The 11,007-nt window shown below is 41.7% G+C and overlaps 1 pseudogene; it reads right to left on the bottom strand.

Annotated features, from left to right (window-relative positions):
• Positions 1 to 3,392: 3,392 nt before the first annotated feature.
• On the bottom strand, positions 3,393 to 8,326 carry LOC135232201 (nucleolar transcription factor 1-like; annotated as a pseudogene).
• Positions 8,327 to 11,007: the final 2,681 nt, after the last annotated feature.

Here is an 11,007-nt window from a genome sequence, read left to right as displayed (position 1 = left end):
GCAACTGACCCAGCCACCTGGAGCATCCAGAGATGCTGAGGCCTTGGTGGTTGGGGTGGTAATGTCCCAGGCCATGAAGAAGCTCATTGAGGAATCTGAGAAAACTCTGGAGGAGACAGAGAATGAGGGTGTCAACTCCAGGCTCACTGTCTCCATGATTCAGAAAGGATGCATCGTCAAAGGAGAGGAGGCAGACAGTGAGGAGGCAGATTATGAGACAGTGCCTGTGGAGGCCTATGGGCTAGCCATGCTGTGGGGCATGGACCGGAAACCTAGTGAGGCCATCCGCCATACTTTCAAGCAAGTGGTGAAGCCTTGTGTCAACTCAGAGAGGCCCAAGTCACTAGGCTGGTTGACTCAGATGGAGACTGACCTCTGTGACCCATTCCAATCTCCCAGTCTGTTCCCAGTTTTGTACACTATAAAAAACTTGTTTTCAGTAAGATTGGAATATTATTTTTGAATCTACCTCTTGCAAGTGCAGTATTGATATAGGAACAAGGACAAAGATAAATGGGTCAGAAACAATGCTAGAAACAAACCCCAATTCATCAAAATCATTTGAAATTAGAAAATAACTAACTTTTCAGCAAATGAACCCCCACATACCAGCTTTCTAAATTTTTTTTTTCAACTAAGGACTTTTATTTTTAACAGTTTAAAAAAGGTAGAAAAGACAATGTCACTAGTTTATGATTCTAGCAAATGTCTTGGAAAATTTGGAAATGGTTTGGCTGAGGTTGGCTTTAGGAACAGTTGTATTTTAGTTATTGATTTTATTTTTTCATTTCAATGCAAGAATTTTATGTAAGGCCAGCTTTGACCACCACTACAGAATGGAGATTTCTTTTGCCCTGCAGACTCCAGATCAAGCCTCCAAGGGCTCAAGAACTAGGGCAGGGCCCGGATTCTCTGTCTGGCACGCCCCATCCGAACTCAGGAGAAAGAGGAATGAAAGGCTGAGAAGCCCCAACTCAGGGGGACCTCTTAAACAGGGAAGAGAAAGAGTTGCATTCAGGTAAATTGGATTTTATTTCTACTTGAGAAGGTGATAATGACAGGTTTATGTCTCCAATCCATTTAGTCCACTATCGATGGGGTGAATTGAGATACAACCTTGGACCCTTGAGAAACCCTCCTTCTTTTACTATTGAACCCAGATACCCTTTGTGGTTTCGGGAAAGCCAAGCTGTGGATCTGGAGAAGCAGCTCAGAGTGCTTAAAGCATCTCCTCGTGGACACAGAGATTCTGGGGCCCACAACAGCCTGAGCCAGATGAGAGATGGAGAGAGGCTCTGAAGAGCAGAAGTTACTGTCAGGAAGAGAGAGGGAAGGAGGGAGCCCCAGTTTCCCCGATACCCCTGTCATATGTTCAGGAAGCTCTGTGAGCACCCAGAAGGCCACCAACCCTTTGCTTTAGTCCTCTGAAATCTTGGATTTTCCCTGAATTGAGCCTTCCGGGAATAGGACAAGAGGCGAGGTCCAGCTCTGGGGACAGAGGGCAGAAACTCAGCAGGCAGAGTGTATCTGCATTAAGGGGACCAGCTAGTCACATGTCTGGCTGCATAGGGGGTGGGGGTAGGAGGGTGGGAAGTGACGTTTTGGGACCTGCAAGCCCCAGGGATCTCCTGATCCTCCAGCACCAGTGGATGGAACCAGTCAGATGGGGGAGGGGTGATCTGAGGGAAGTCTGGGAGGAGGGAAATGTGTGACTGAAAATCATAGGGAAAAGGGAGCTATTTATTTCTCGAGACCGCTAGACAGAAGAAACTCTCTTTGCTCCAGAAACAAGCAATGGCTCCACCAGTAAGATGAGGTTCCCCTTGCTCTGAGGCACCAGCTCCCTGTACTCTCCCCTGAAATACCTTCCTGTTGCTGTTTTTAGGTTCCCTTGAGTAAGCTCCTACTCACAGGGACCCTGTGCACAACAGAACAAAACCCTGCCCAATAATGTACTGTCCTCATCATTTTTGCTATGTGTGAGCGCATTGTTGCAGCTGCTGTGTCAGCCCATTTTGTTGATGGCCCGCATCTTCAGGCTTTCTCAAATTCCTGTGCAATAGAGAAAACTTGTTTATGGTTCTTTAACGACGGGGATTCATCTGATTTCTGATAACGTTATTAAGACATCATTTTCTTATTTTAAACCTTATCAACGTTCACATTATTTATCGCGCTTTCTTTTGTACTGAAGGGATTTGCCAGGTTGGGAGGGGAGCAACATAAGCCTCAGAGGCTGGAGACCAAGGAAGCTTGATCCTGCCCAGTCATCCCTCTCTGAAGCTCATAGTTAAGAAGAATCAGTGAGTCTCGATTTGTTTGTTGTTGTTTGCTGTGCCACGGATTGATTTTCTATGCCCTTTCTTGTCCTGGCTTTGTAACTCCCGCCTAAGTGATTCGGTGGGTCTGTGCAAATGAGGATCTCAGAACTACCATGAAAGGATAGCCAGGAGTGGGGCAAGTCCTTTGGACCAGGAACCCCTGTGCTGAGACCCTCCCAGATCCAGGAGACATAGAGAATGCTTTTGCACTGAAACGGCAAGACAGTGAGAAGCAGCAGCAGAAAAATACCAGCAGTACAGGCAGCAGAACCAAGAGACTGGCAGGAGATCTGCAGGAGAAATTCATATACATATAATATGATATACATATACATATGATATATACTAGGAAATGCTAGTATATATATAAAAATATACTATACATGTTGTATATATATACACACATATATATGTACCTATGTGTGTATATATATCTATATATGCTATATGTAGAGTATATACAATATAAGTATGCTGAAGGTGAGATTCAGTTGCACCTGGAGCAGCAGAAAGTAGATGGGATTTCTTCCCAGAATAAATGCAAACATTGCCTGGAAAACTAGTGCCCCAAATAAGAGGGCACTGATTGTATGGAGAAGCTCATTCAAATGAACCAGTTAAGTACTAATTTTTAATTTTTATTTTTTGAATTCAGAAATAGAAATAACATTGAAAGCTATGAGTTAAATATACAGACATAAATACTGCAGCCCACATGACTCTGACAACTACTAGGATTGGAAATGACCAACTCCTTCCCTCAAGGAGTGGGTGAGAGAGATCCTAGGAGTTGGATAGTTTCCTTCATGGCACCTATCAAATATTTCTCAACCCAATTCCAGTGCAGGAATTCACAGAGCTCAAAAGAGAAGGTAAAGGTCCACCTCAGACTACTTCAGCAGCTCCTCAGCCAGGTTCTTATAATGGTCCTTCAGGGTCTGTGGAATGTGCTGCCAGCATCTACCAATCTCCACCCTGCGCTCTCTCATGGGCTCCCTACTCAACCACATATCCTGGTAGAACTTGCGGTATCCATCCATGGGGGGTGCTTTTTGTACTCTCTGTGGAATTTCAACTCCTTGTGAAGTGACCAGTCTCCAGAGAAGACCTCATTTTGTTCACATTTCTCTGAGAACACTTTTGGGTTTGAGTCTGGCACTTCTTGGGGACATCGGATTTCTTGCAGTTCTGGATGAGATCAGGGTGGTCTTTCTGATATTGAGCCAGTTTTTCTTCAAATTCCTTTCTCTCCTTCTGGAAATCTTGAATATATTTGAGTTTCATCTTCTCTGGGAGCTCTTTAAATTTCTTGGATGGAACCTTGGCCAGCTCCTGGTTGCTCAGCTCAGGGTGCATTTGGGAGTACTGGGAACACTTCTCCTTGGGGGAAGTCTGGATGTTTCTTATATTTTTTCATTTTGGAGAGATTGTTAACATGTTCCTCAGCTTCCAGGACTAATTCTTTCAAAGTACTAGACTTCCTTAAATTATAAGAAATCTCCAACCCTGTGTTTTTGTACATTTATCCAGAAAAAACTCTGAAAGCTACGATTTTCGCAGTTCATATGTGACTGAGTTGTTTTGAACTTTTGCTTATCATTAGGAGGGAGGTTATTCTCCACACTTTCCAGTAACATTAGGGCATCTTCTTCAGACCAGTGATCTTGGCCTTTAGGCAACGACATTTTTAAGTCTTTGGGCCACTTTTATGATCCTAGATATCCAGAAACCTCAATAGGAGCTCAACCTTCTTCACTTTCAAGATTCAGCAAGTGAATTATTTCTTGAAGTCCTACAGTGTTTGTGATACTATTGTTCTGAAGAAAAAGAGATTAAAAAAATTACTCTCTTCCTGGAATGAATGAGAAAAACTCACCCTACTTGAGATATATTCCTTGTGTGATTTATTTTAACCTTACCGAAAAAACAGAGTGCCGTCGAGTCGATAAATTAGCCTTAGCAATATAAATAAAAATTTGCCCAATCTCTGAGTTTAAATTTACACTTAGTTTTCAGATGCTACATCTACACTTATCCTCTTTTCCCAGCTGACCTTCTATCCAATCTCACCAGAACTACCTTAAATAAAAAATAGAAGCAAGAAAAAAAGATTGGCCACTTATTCAAGAGGCTTGGGATAAGAGGAATTTTCAGGGGAAGGAATAAAAACATTCAAATAAGAGAAATAGCTAAAAGGGAAGTGACTTTCAGTCCATAGTACCCTGAGGGTGGCCAGCTTCTATTTGGAGCCAGGTAGCCCTCCCTCTCCTCCCAGAAAATGCATGCTGTTGTAAAATTTTTTTATGAGTTGCATATCAAAACCTGAACCTGAATTAAATGACTGATTTGTGGATTCTTTTGGACCCTGCGCTTGGGAATAAATGCTTTCTGAGGAACCAAACTGATTCTTCCTTCAAATGGAACGGATTCAATGAGAATTATGTAACATTTAAAATATTTCTCTGGTTAACTGTTACTCATCTTTAAGTCTCAGCCAAAGTTTTACATCCTTTACAAAACACCATCAAAATACCTGACAGTTACTGGAGAGTAAACAAATGTCAGATCTGATTCCTCGTATTTTTCCTCATCTCAGTGTATCCAACCAATTACCAAAATAAAATTGAGAGAGTAAAATAGCAATTAAGAGGTTGTAAAAATAGACATTATCAGTGAGGAAAGTGGGAAATAGACTATAAAAAGGGAGTTTAAGAGATTTAGTGAAGGAGCTCCTCACAATGTTGTGTGAAAGGTGAAAGGAACCAACGATGGGATAAAGCCCTCGAAGTCTTGCAACATGAGCACATTTCAATTTTATATTTTTGGTTTACCCGAGTATTACATGTAAATCACCAACATTTTGTAAAACACAGAAAAGCAAAAGAATAAAATGAACTCAGTTCAATCCCGTATTTCCTAAAGAACCTGTATGAATTTTTTGGAATGATATTTTATTATTAAATATATATCTCTTACTTCAGAACAGAAAGGATGGTACTAGGAAAGTTGGTTAAGAAATAAAAAGAAATCCTTTCGGGTGTTTTTAAAAACTGTGGGCCCCCTATGAGTGAGTAGTTGTGCTTCGGAATCTAAGATCACTTTTAAAAGCAGAAGCGTAAAGCCTTACTTGCTGTGTCCTTTAACATTTTCGCCGTAGAATCCTTCAGGATTGAAGCTTGAGGCTTGAATTGTTTCTTCATTTTTTTCAGCTTGAGAAATGCTGAGGGTGTTCTTCTCTTTTGGTTTTCTATTTCCAGGTCTTTGCACATGTCATCATATTTCTTTACTTTGTCTTCTTGAGCCTAACAATAACAACAAAGCCTTACTAGCATCATACTCAAAATATCTGTACATGTATCATGGAAGTTTTCAAAAAATCAAACCCTGTGTGCCATCAAGTTGATTCTGACTCATTGTGGCCCCATAGGACAGAGGAGAATTGTCCCATATTGTTTCCTAAGCTGTATTCTTTATGGGAAATGATGAGCACATCCTTCTCCGGTGGTGTGGCCAAATGGCTGGTGGGTCCACACCGAAGACCTTTTGGTTAGGAGCCTAGTACTTAGCCACTGACCCACCAGGGCTCCTATGCAAGGTTTAGAGGCCAGGTGGTTCCTTGTCCTTCTAAAATCTCTGTATCCCGAGCACTAAAACTTTTGGTGAGACACACAATAGGAGAGGAAGGCATATAGGTTTGATTATCAAATTTTAGCAAAATTGGAATATGAGTTATTTATTCTTCAAATATTCTTTCTTTGTCATTTTTTCCATCATTTGGGTTTTGTTATAATGAAAGTTATAAACTATGTCATAAAAAGAGAGAAAAGTGATCTTTAAAGATGCTGGCCTGGGAATGGCAATATCACTGGCATAGAGCTGACATGATTGGCCCTGAGAAAAAAACACACCAGGGAGGAAATCCTGGGTGGCCACTGATTTAGGGAGGGAATTCTGCGGTCTGGGCCACCAGGAGGCCCTCTAGGATGCAAGAAGCCCTGTAGACCTCTCTGTCTGTGTGGTTGGGCTTAGCTCCACAGAGGGGCAGAGAGAAGAGTTCTACTTCCTTTCTTCCAGAGCACGGGAACTCTTCCCTGGGCAGCCATTGCTTGTTTCTGAAGCTAACAGGGGAGCATGTTCTGTCCAGCGGTCACAACAGAAAAACCACCTCTGCCCCTTTGCAACAGCTATACCCCCCCACCCCTTGCAACATCTAATCTTTCACTTTGCAGGAATGTCTTACTCTGGACATCCTTGAGGCTTGCAGGTCCCAAAAGCTACTCCCAACTCTACCCTCCTCACGCATTTGTTCCCCATGCACCCAGGCACAGGCCCAGCTGTGTCCCTTTCCCATAGGGACACTGTCCTTGCTAAATCCCTACTATCTGACTCCAGAGCCAGACCTCACCTATTGTCCTATCCCTGGAAGACCGAAACCAGAGAAACTGCAAGAAATCAGAGGAGTCAGACAAAAGGATGGTGGCCTCGTAGGTGCCTGCCCAACTACTCACATGCTGCCTCCTCCTGGCAGTTCCTCCTACTTCTCAGAACCTCCCTCCATCTTTTACCTGGCTTAGGCTGATGCCAGGCCCTAGTGTCTCTGCACACAAGGCATTGATCTAGAAACTCTTGGGAGGGAGTCTGAGCTGCTTCTCCAGAACCTATCGCAGGGAACTAGCATCAGTAGAGGAACTCTGGTGCCACAGTGGTTAAGCTCTTGGCTGCTAGGCAAAATGTTGACAGTTCGGCCCACCAGCAGCTCCGAGGGAGAAAAGACCTGGCAATCTCCTCCTATGATTACAGACTAGGAAACCTTAAAAGACAGTTCTACTCTGTCCTATAGCATAGGTATGAGTCCCAATCCACTTGATGGCACACAACAAAAACAGCATCAGAAGACCCAAATTCTGTGGAAAGATATTTATCTCAAAATTAGCCATGTTACATAAAATTCTCATTTTTCAGTTTCCTTAGGCAAATAATGATACCAAATTTTGTGATTCTACAGCTTGCAATTTCCCAGATTTGATAATTATGGAGGGTAAACAGGGAAACATTATGGTCCTTCCACTCGCCCTAAAGTACATCAACCTTTGCCTCTATGCATTCGTTAAGGTATGAAATGTACAAAATTGACTTCTCTGATACTCCTATTCATGATTCTTTTGCAGGAGAAATTGTTAAAGCAAATGAGGTCTTTATGGCAAAAGAGCCAAGAAAATCAGAGAAATCTAAATAAGGAGAGACAAATAGCCAGAGAGTGGAATGTAAGTATGAGACTGTTTTCTGCAGAACCAGCTGTGACACACTGGCTGGATTTTTGTCCCTGAAGAACTTGAGCTGAAATTGTGGTGTTCCTTGAGATGCTTTGAGTGGTTTATCAGTATGGAAGAGTACGGTAATCTGCCTTTGTAATGTGAGGTAGCATGAATCTTAGCTAAGAAAAATAAACCCTAATATATCAGCCACTTCTCAAAAACAAAACAAAACAAAATCGAACATGATGAAAAGCTAAAGAAAAGAAGAAAGAAAGTGGGTGGAAGAGAGAATGAATAGATAAATATGGGAAAAGATACGCAAAAGAATGAGAATTAATATCCTTAAAATGGGAGGGCAGAATGGAAGCCTGTGGCATTAGATAGGAGGAGAAAATCAAATTGAGAGACAAGAAAGGCAGAAACTAGGGTTAGAGGATAGATACCAGTTTGAAAGCCTGGTTAGGAATTTTAGGAAGATCTCATCTCGTAGCTTCTAATTCTGAAATATGTAACATTTGTGTAAAGAAAGGAACAACTTCCTCACAAGCATTCCGTCTCCAGCTGGGCATTATGGAGAAATTTAGGAAGAGCTAACTTTTACTTCTTCCTTCCATTTTAAAATTCTAGATTTGAATTGCCCTTGTTCTGGGGCACATTACCCTTTGGAGATAAGTCCTGGGAAAGACCACTTTGCAGACAGCTGACCGTTGTATCACTACAGTCTGTACTCACGTCCTTCTCTTTATCCATTCACCCTCAGGTTTCTGAACCCATTGAGAATTGTTGATGAATTCAGATTCTATCCACATGTTGTGCTGCGATTATCCTTAGAGAGGAAAGGAAAACTCAATTTACCAAAAAACCATGTTGGTGGGTGGGTGGTACGTTCTGAACTTGCTCAAACCTGAAGACTAGGTTGGCAGAACCACCAATTTGCAAATAATTCTAAACTTTTCTTTTTATTCTCTTCACAGGATTTGGGAGATATATTGACAAGGTAAATGTGGCCTTCACTACAAATCAGAGCTCCATGAGGGCTGTGAAAGAGACCATGGTGTTTCTAACAATGTGAGAACATAATTTATAGAAGGATTAGATATTTTCTGTGCAAGCACGTTGTGTATGTTTTACTGCTCCATCTGTCACAAATTAGCATTGCTTCTTCCCTGCGACTCAGGGAAGTATGTGTTGCAAGGCTCAGTTCATAAGTGGCTAGAAGACAACTACCTATGGTTTTAGGTTTCAAACACATAAAGTTATTGAAGTGAATGGACTAGTTTATGCCAGGTTGTGGGTGAGAGAGGCAAGTACCTCTGAGGGGCAGGAGAAGGAAGCAGGCAGAGAAGAAAGAATGATTCTTAGTAGGAGACCCATTCTAAAAAGCATACTCAGATACTATTCTTAAGTTTAAATTTGTTTGCTAAACAAACATTATAACATGCCTGGAAAGCAATCACCATTTATTTATGTCTGAGAAAAGGGATGGTGGAGGTAAATTATAGTCTATGGACTGCCATCAATGGACAGTTCTGGATTTTAATGTGTCTCGTAAACCAACCATCCAGAAGATGGCATGACCTCCCTCCCTTGTACATGCTCTGATGTTTTTGGAATTTTTTTTTTTTGTCTATTGACATTGTGAGGCCTTTTTGTCTTCTGCACATCCACTGATACTCCTCAGTCTGATATTTTCAAGCTAGAACTTCCCTTATAGTCTTGGCCTATTTTTCCATTGACACTCTAGATACAGTGACCTTCTCATTCCATAGGAATTTAAAAACTGATCTTGACTGGGAGATGCTTCTTTCCACAGTGGAAATTTCTTTCAATTATGAAATAAGCAGTCAGAATAGCATGCTGTTTGATGAAGTGAGAAGTTAGTGGCTCAGTCATGAGCTTCAAGAGGTACCTTTTCCTTCTGGAAGATCTAACTGCTCTGCTGCATGGGGATCCCAGGCTTTCACCTCTGGAAAACTCTACTGGGAGACAGATGTGGATGACTCTTAGGACTGGGCTGTTGGAGTTTGTAATAAGGATTTTTGGATAAGGAAGAACTGCTCAGTGATCGAGTCTGAGGACATAGTTCTTTCATGCGTGAAGGAGGATAATCGATATCATCTCTTCACCACGTCCCTAATGCTCTCTCAGTATGTAGAGAAACCATGGGGCGGATTGGTGTGTTTGTTGATTTGGACAATGGAAGTATGAGTTTTATTAATGTTGCCAAAAGTTTCCTCATAGAGAGTTGTATTATCCCCTTCAGCTACCCGCTCAGGCCTTTCTTTTACACTGACCTCATATGATCAGGGAGAAGTCAGGAACCTGGGAATGCCATATCTGAAGGAGCCCTTCTCCATCAAAGCTAATCAACACTTCATTGTCTCTTAGGTTGTTCTACTTAATGTAACATTTGGTTGTTATTAATTAGGAATGTTGCCTGAAATGCAAAACTGCGATGATTTAATATTTTTAAATAAAAACATCTCTAGTGGCCCATTACCTGGAATAAATATGGTTATTTACCTGTATTATGAGCTTGCTGGAATTACAAGAATATATGAGTGCAATTCCATCTTAAGGCTGCAATACAAAGTCGTCTTTTATTTTCTGGCACATTCCTTTTTTAAATCTAGCATTAAAATAATTGTTATCAAGTTCTTGACTCTCCCAGTGAATATTTTAATTTCAGTCCCTGGGGGACTATGCTGGGGGTAGAATTCTAGAAAGAGCCTGTAGGGGATTTCCTACAGCACAATACCACCCCCTTGAGGAACTCCGTGCAAGTAAGGCTCTTGGAATAAAGAACGAGATGATTGAGCAAGGGTGTATACACCACTTTAGACTAAATATTTCTGATGTGAGCAGTTTTGTTCCATCTTCCTGCCAGAGTTGGCAGAAAGACATGTGTGAAACTATGGCCCCTTCCTTCTAGAGGGAACTGTCCTCTGGACCCTTGTGCTGAACTGGGGTGGGAGGAAGGTAGGCACCTTGGGGGCGGGGGGGGGAGCTACACTTCTGATGACTCTTTTCTACTCCCTGACGGAAGGAGTTGGCCATTCCCAAACCTGAAATTTGGCAGATTCATGCTTCACCTGTGTTTCCATTTCTATATTTAACTTTGAGCTGCCAGTGAGATTTTTCTTACTGAGTCTAAAACCTAGAAATTAATTATTTTTTTTTAATTCACATGTATTATTTGAATGAACTGTTCCTTACAGTCAGTCTCCGCTGACTTTAGGCACTGGCTTTCTAAGCAATGTCTTCACTTATTCTGGGCACAAGTCTCAGGTCTTTCCTACTGTTCCAGGTGCAAGCAGATCTCATCTTAGAATAAAGTAAATTTGTATATATCTATTTTTATATCTACAGGGTCATTATGAGTCAGAATCGGCTTGATGGCAATGGATGTGTATATCTGAATCTGTTTGTGT

The sequence above is a fragment of the Loxodonta africana genome, chromosome 7, assembly GCF_030014295.1.
Source record: "Loxodonta africana isolate mLoxAfr1 chromosome 7, mLoxAfr1.hap2, whole genome shotgun sequence".
NCBI lineage: Eukaryota > Metazoa > Chordata > Mammalia > Proboscidea > Elephantidae > Loxodonta > Loxodonta africana.
This window is presented reverse-complemented; position numbering and strand designations above follow the sequence as displayed.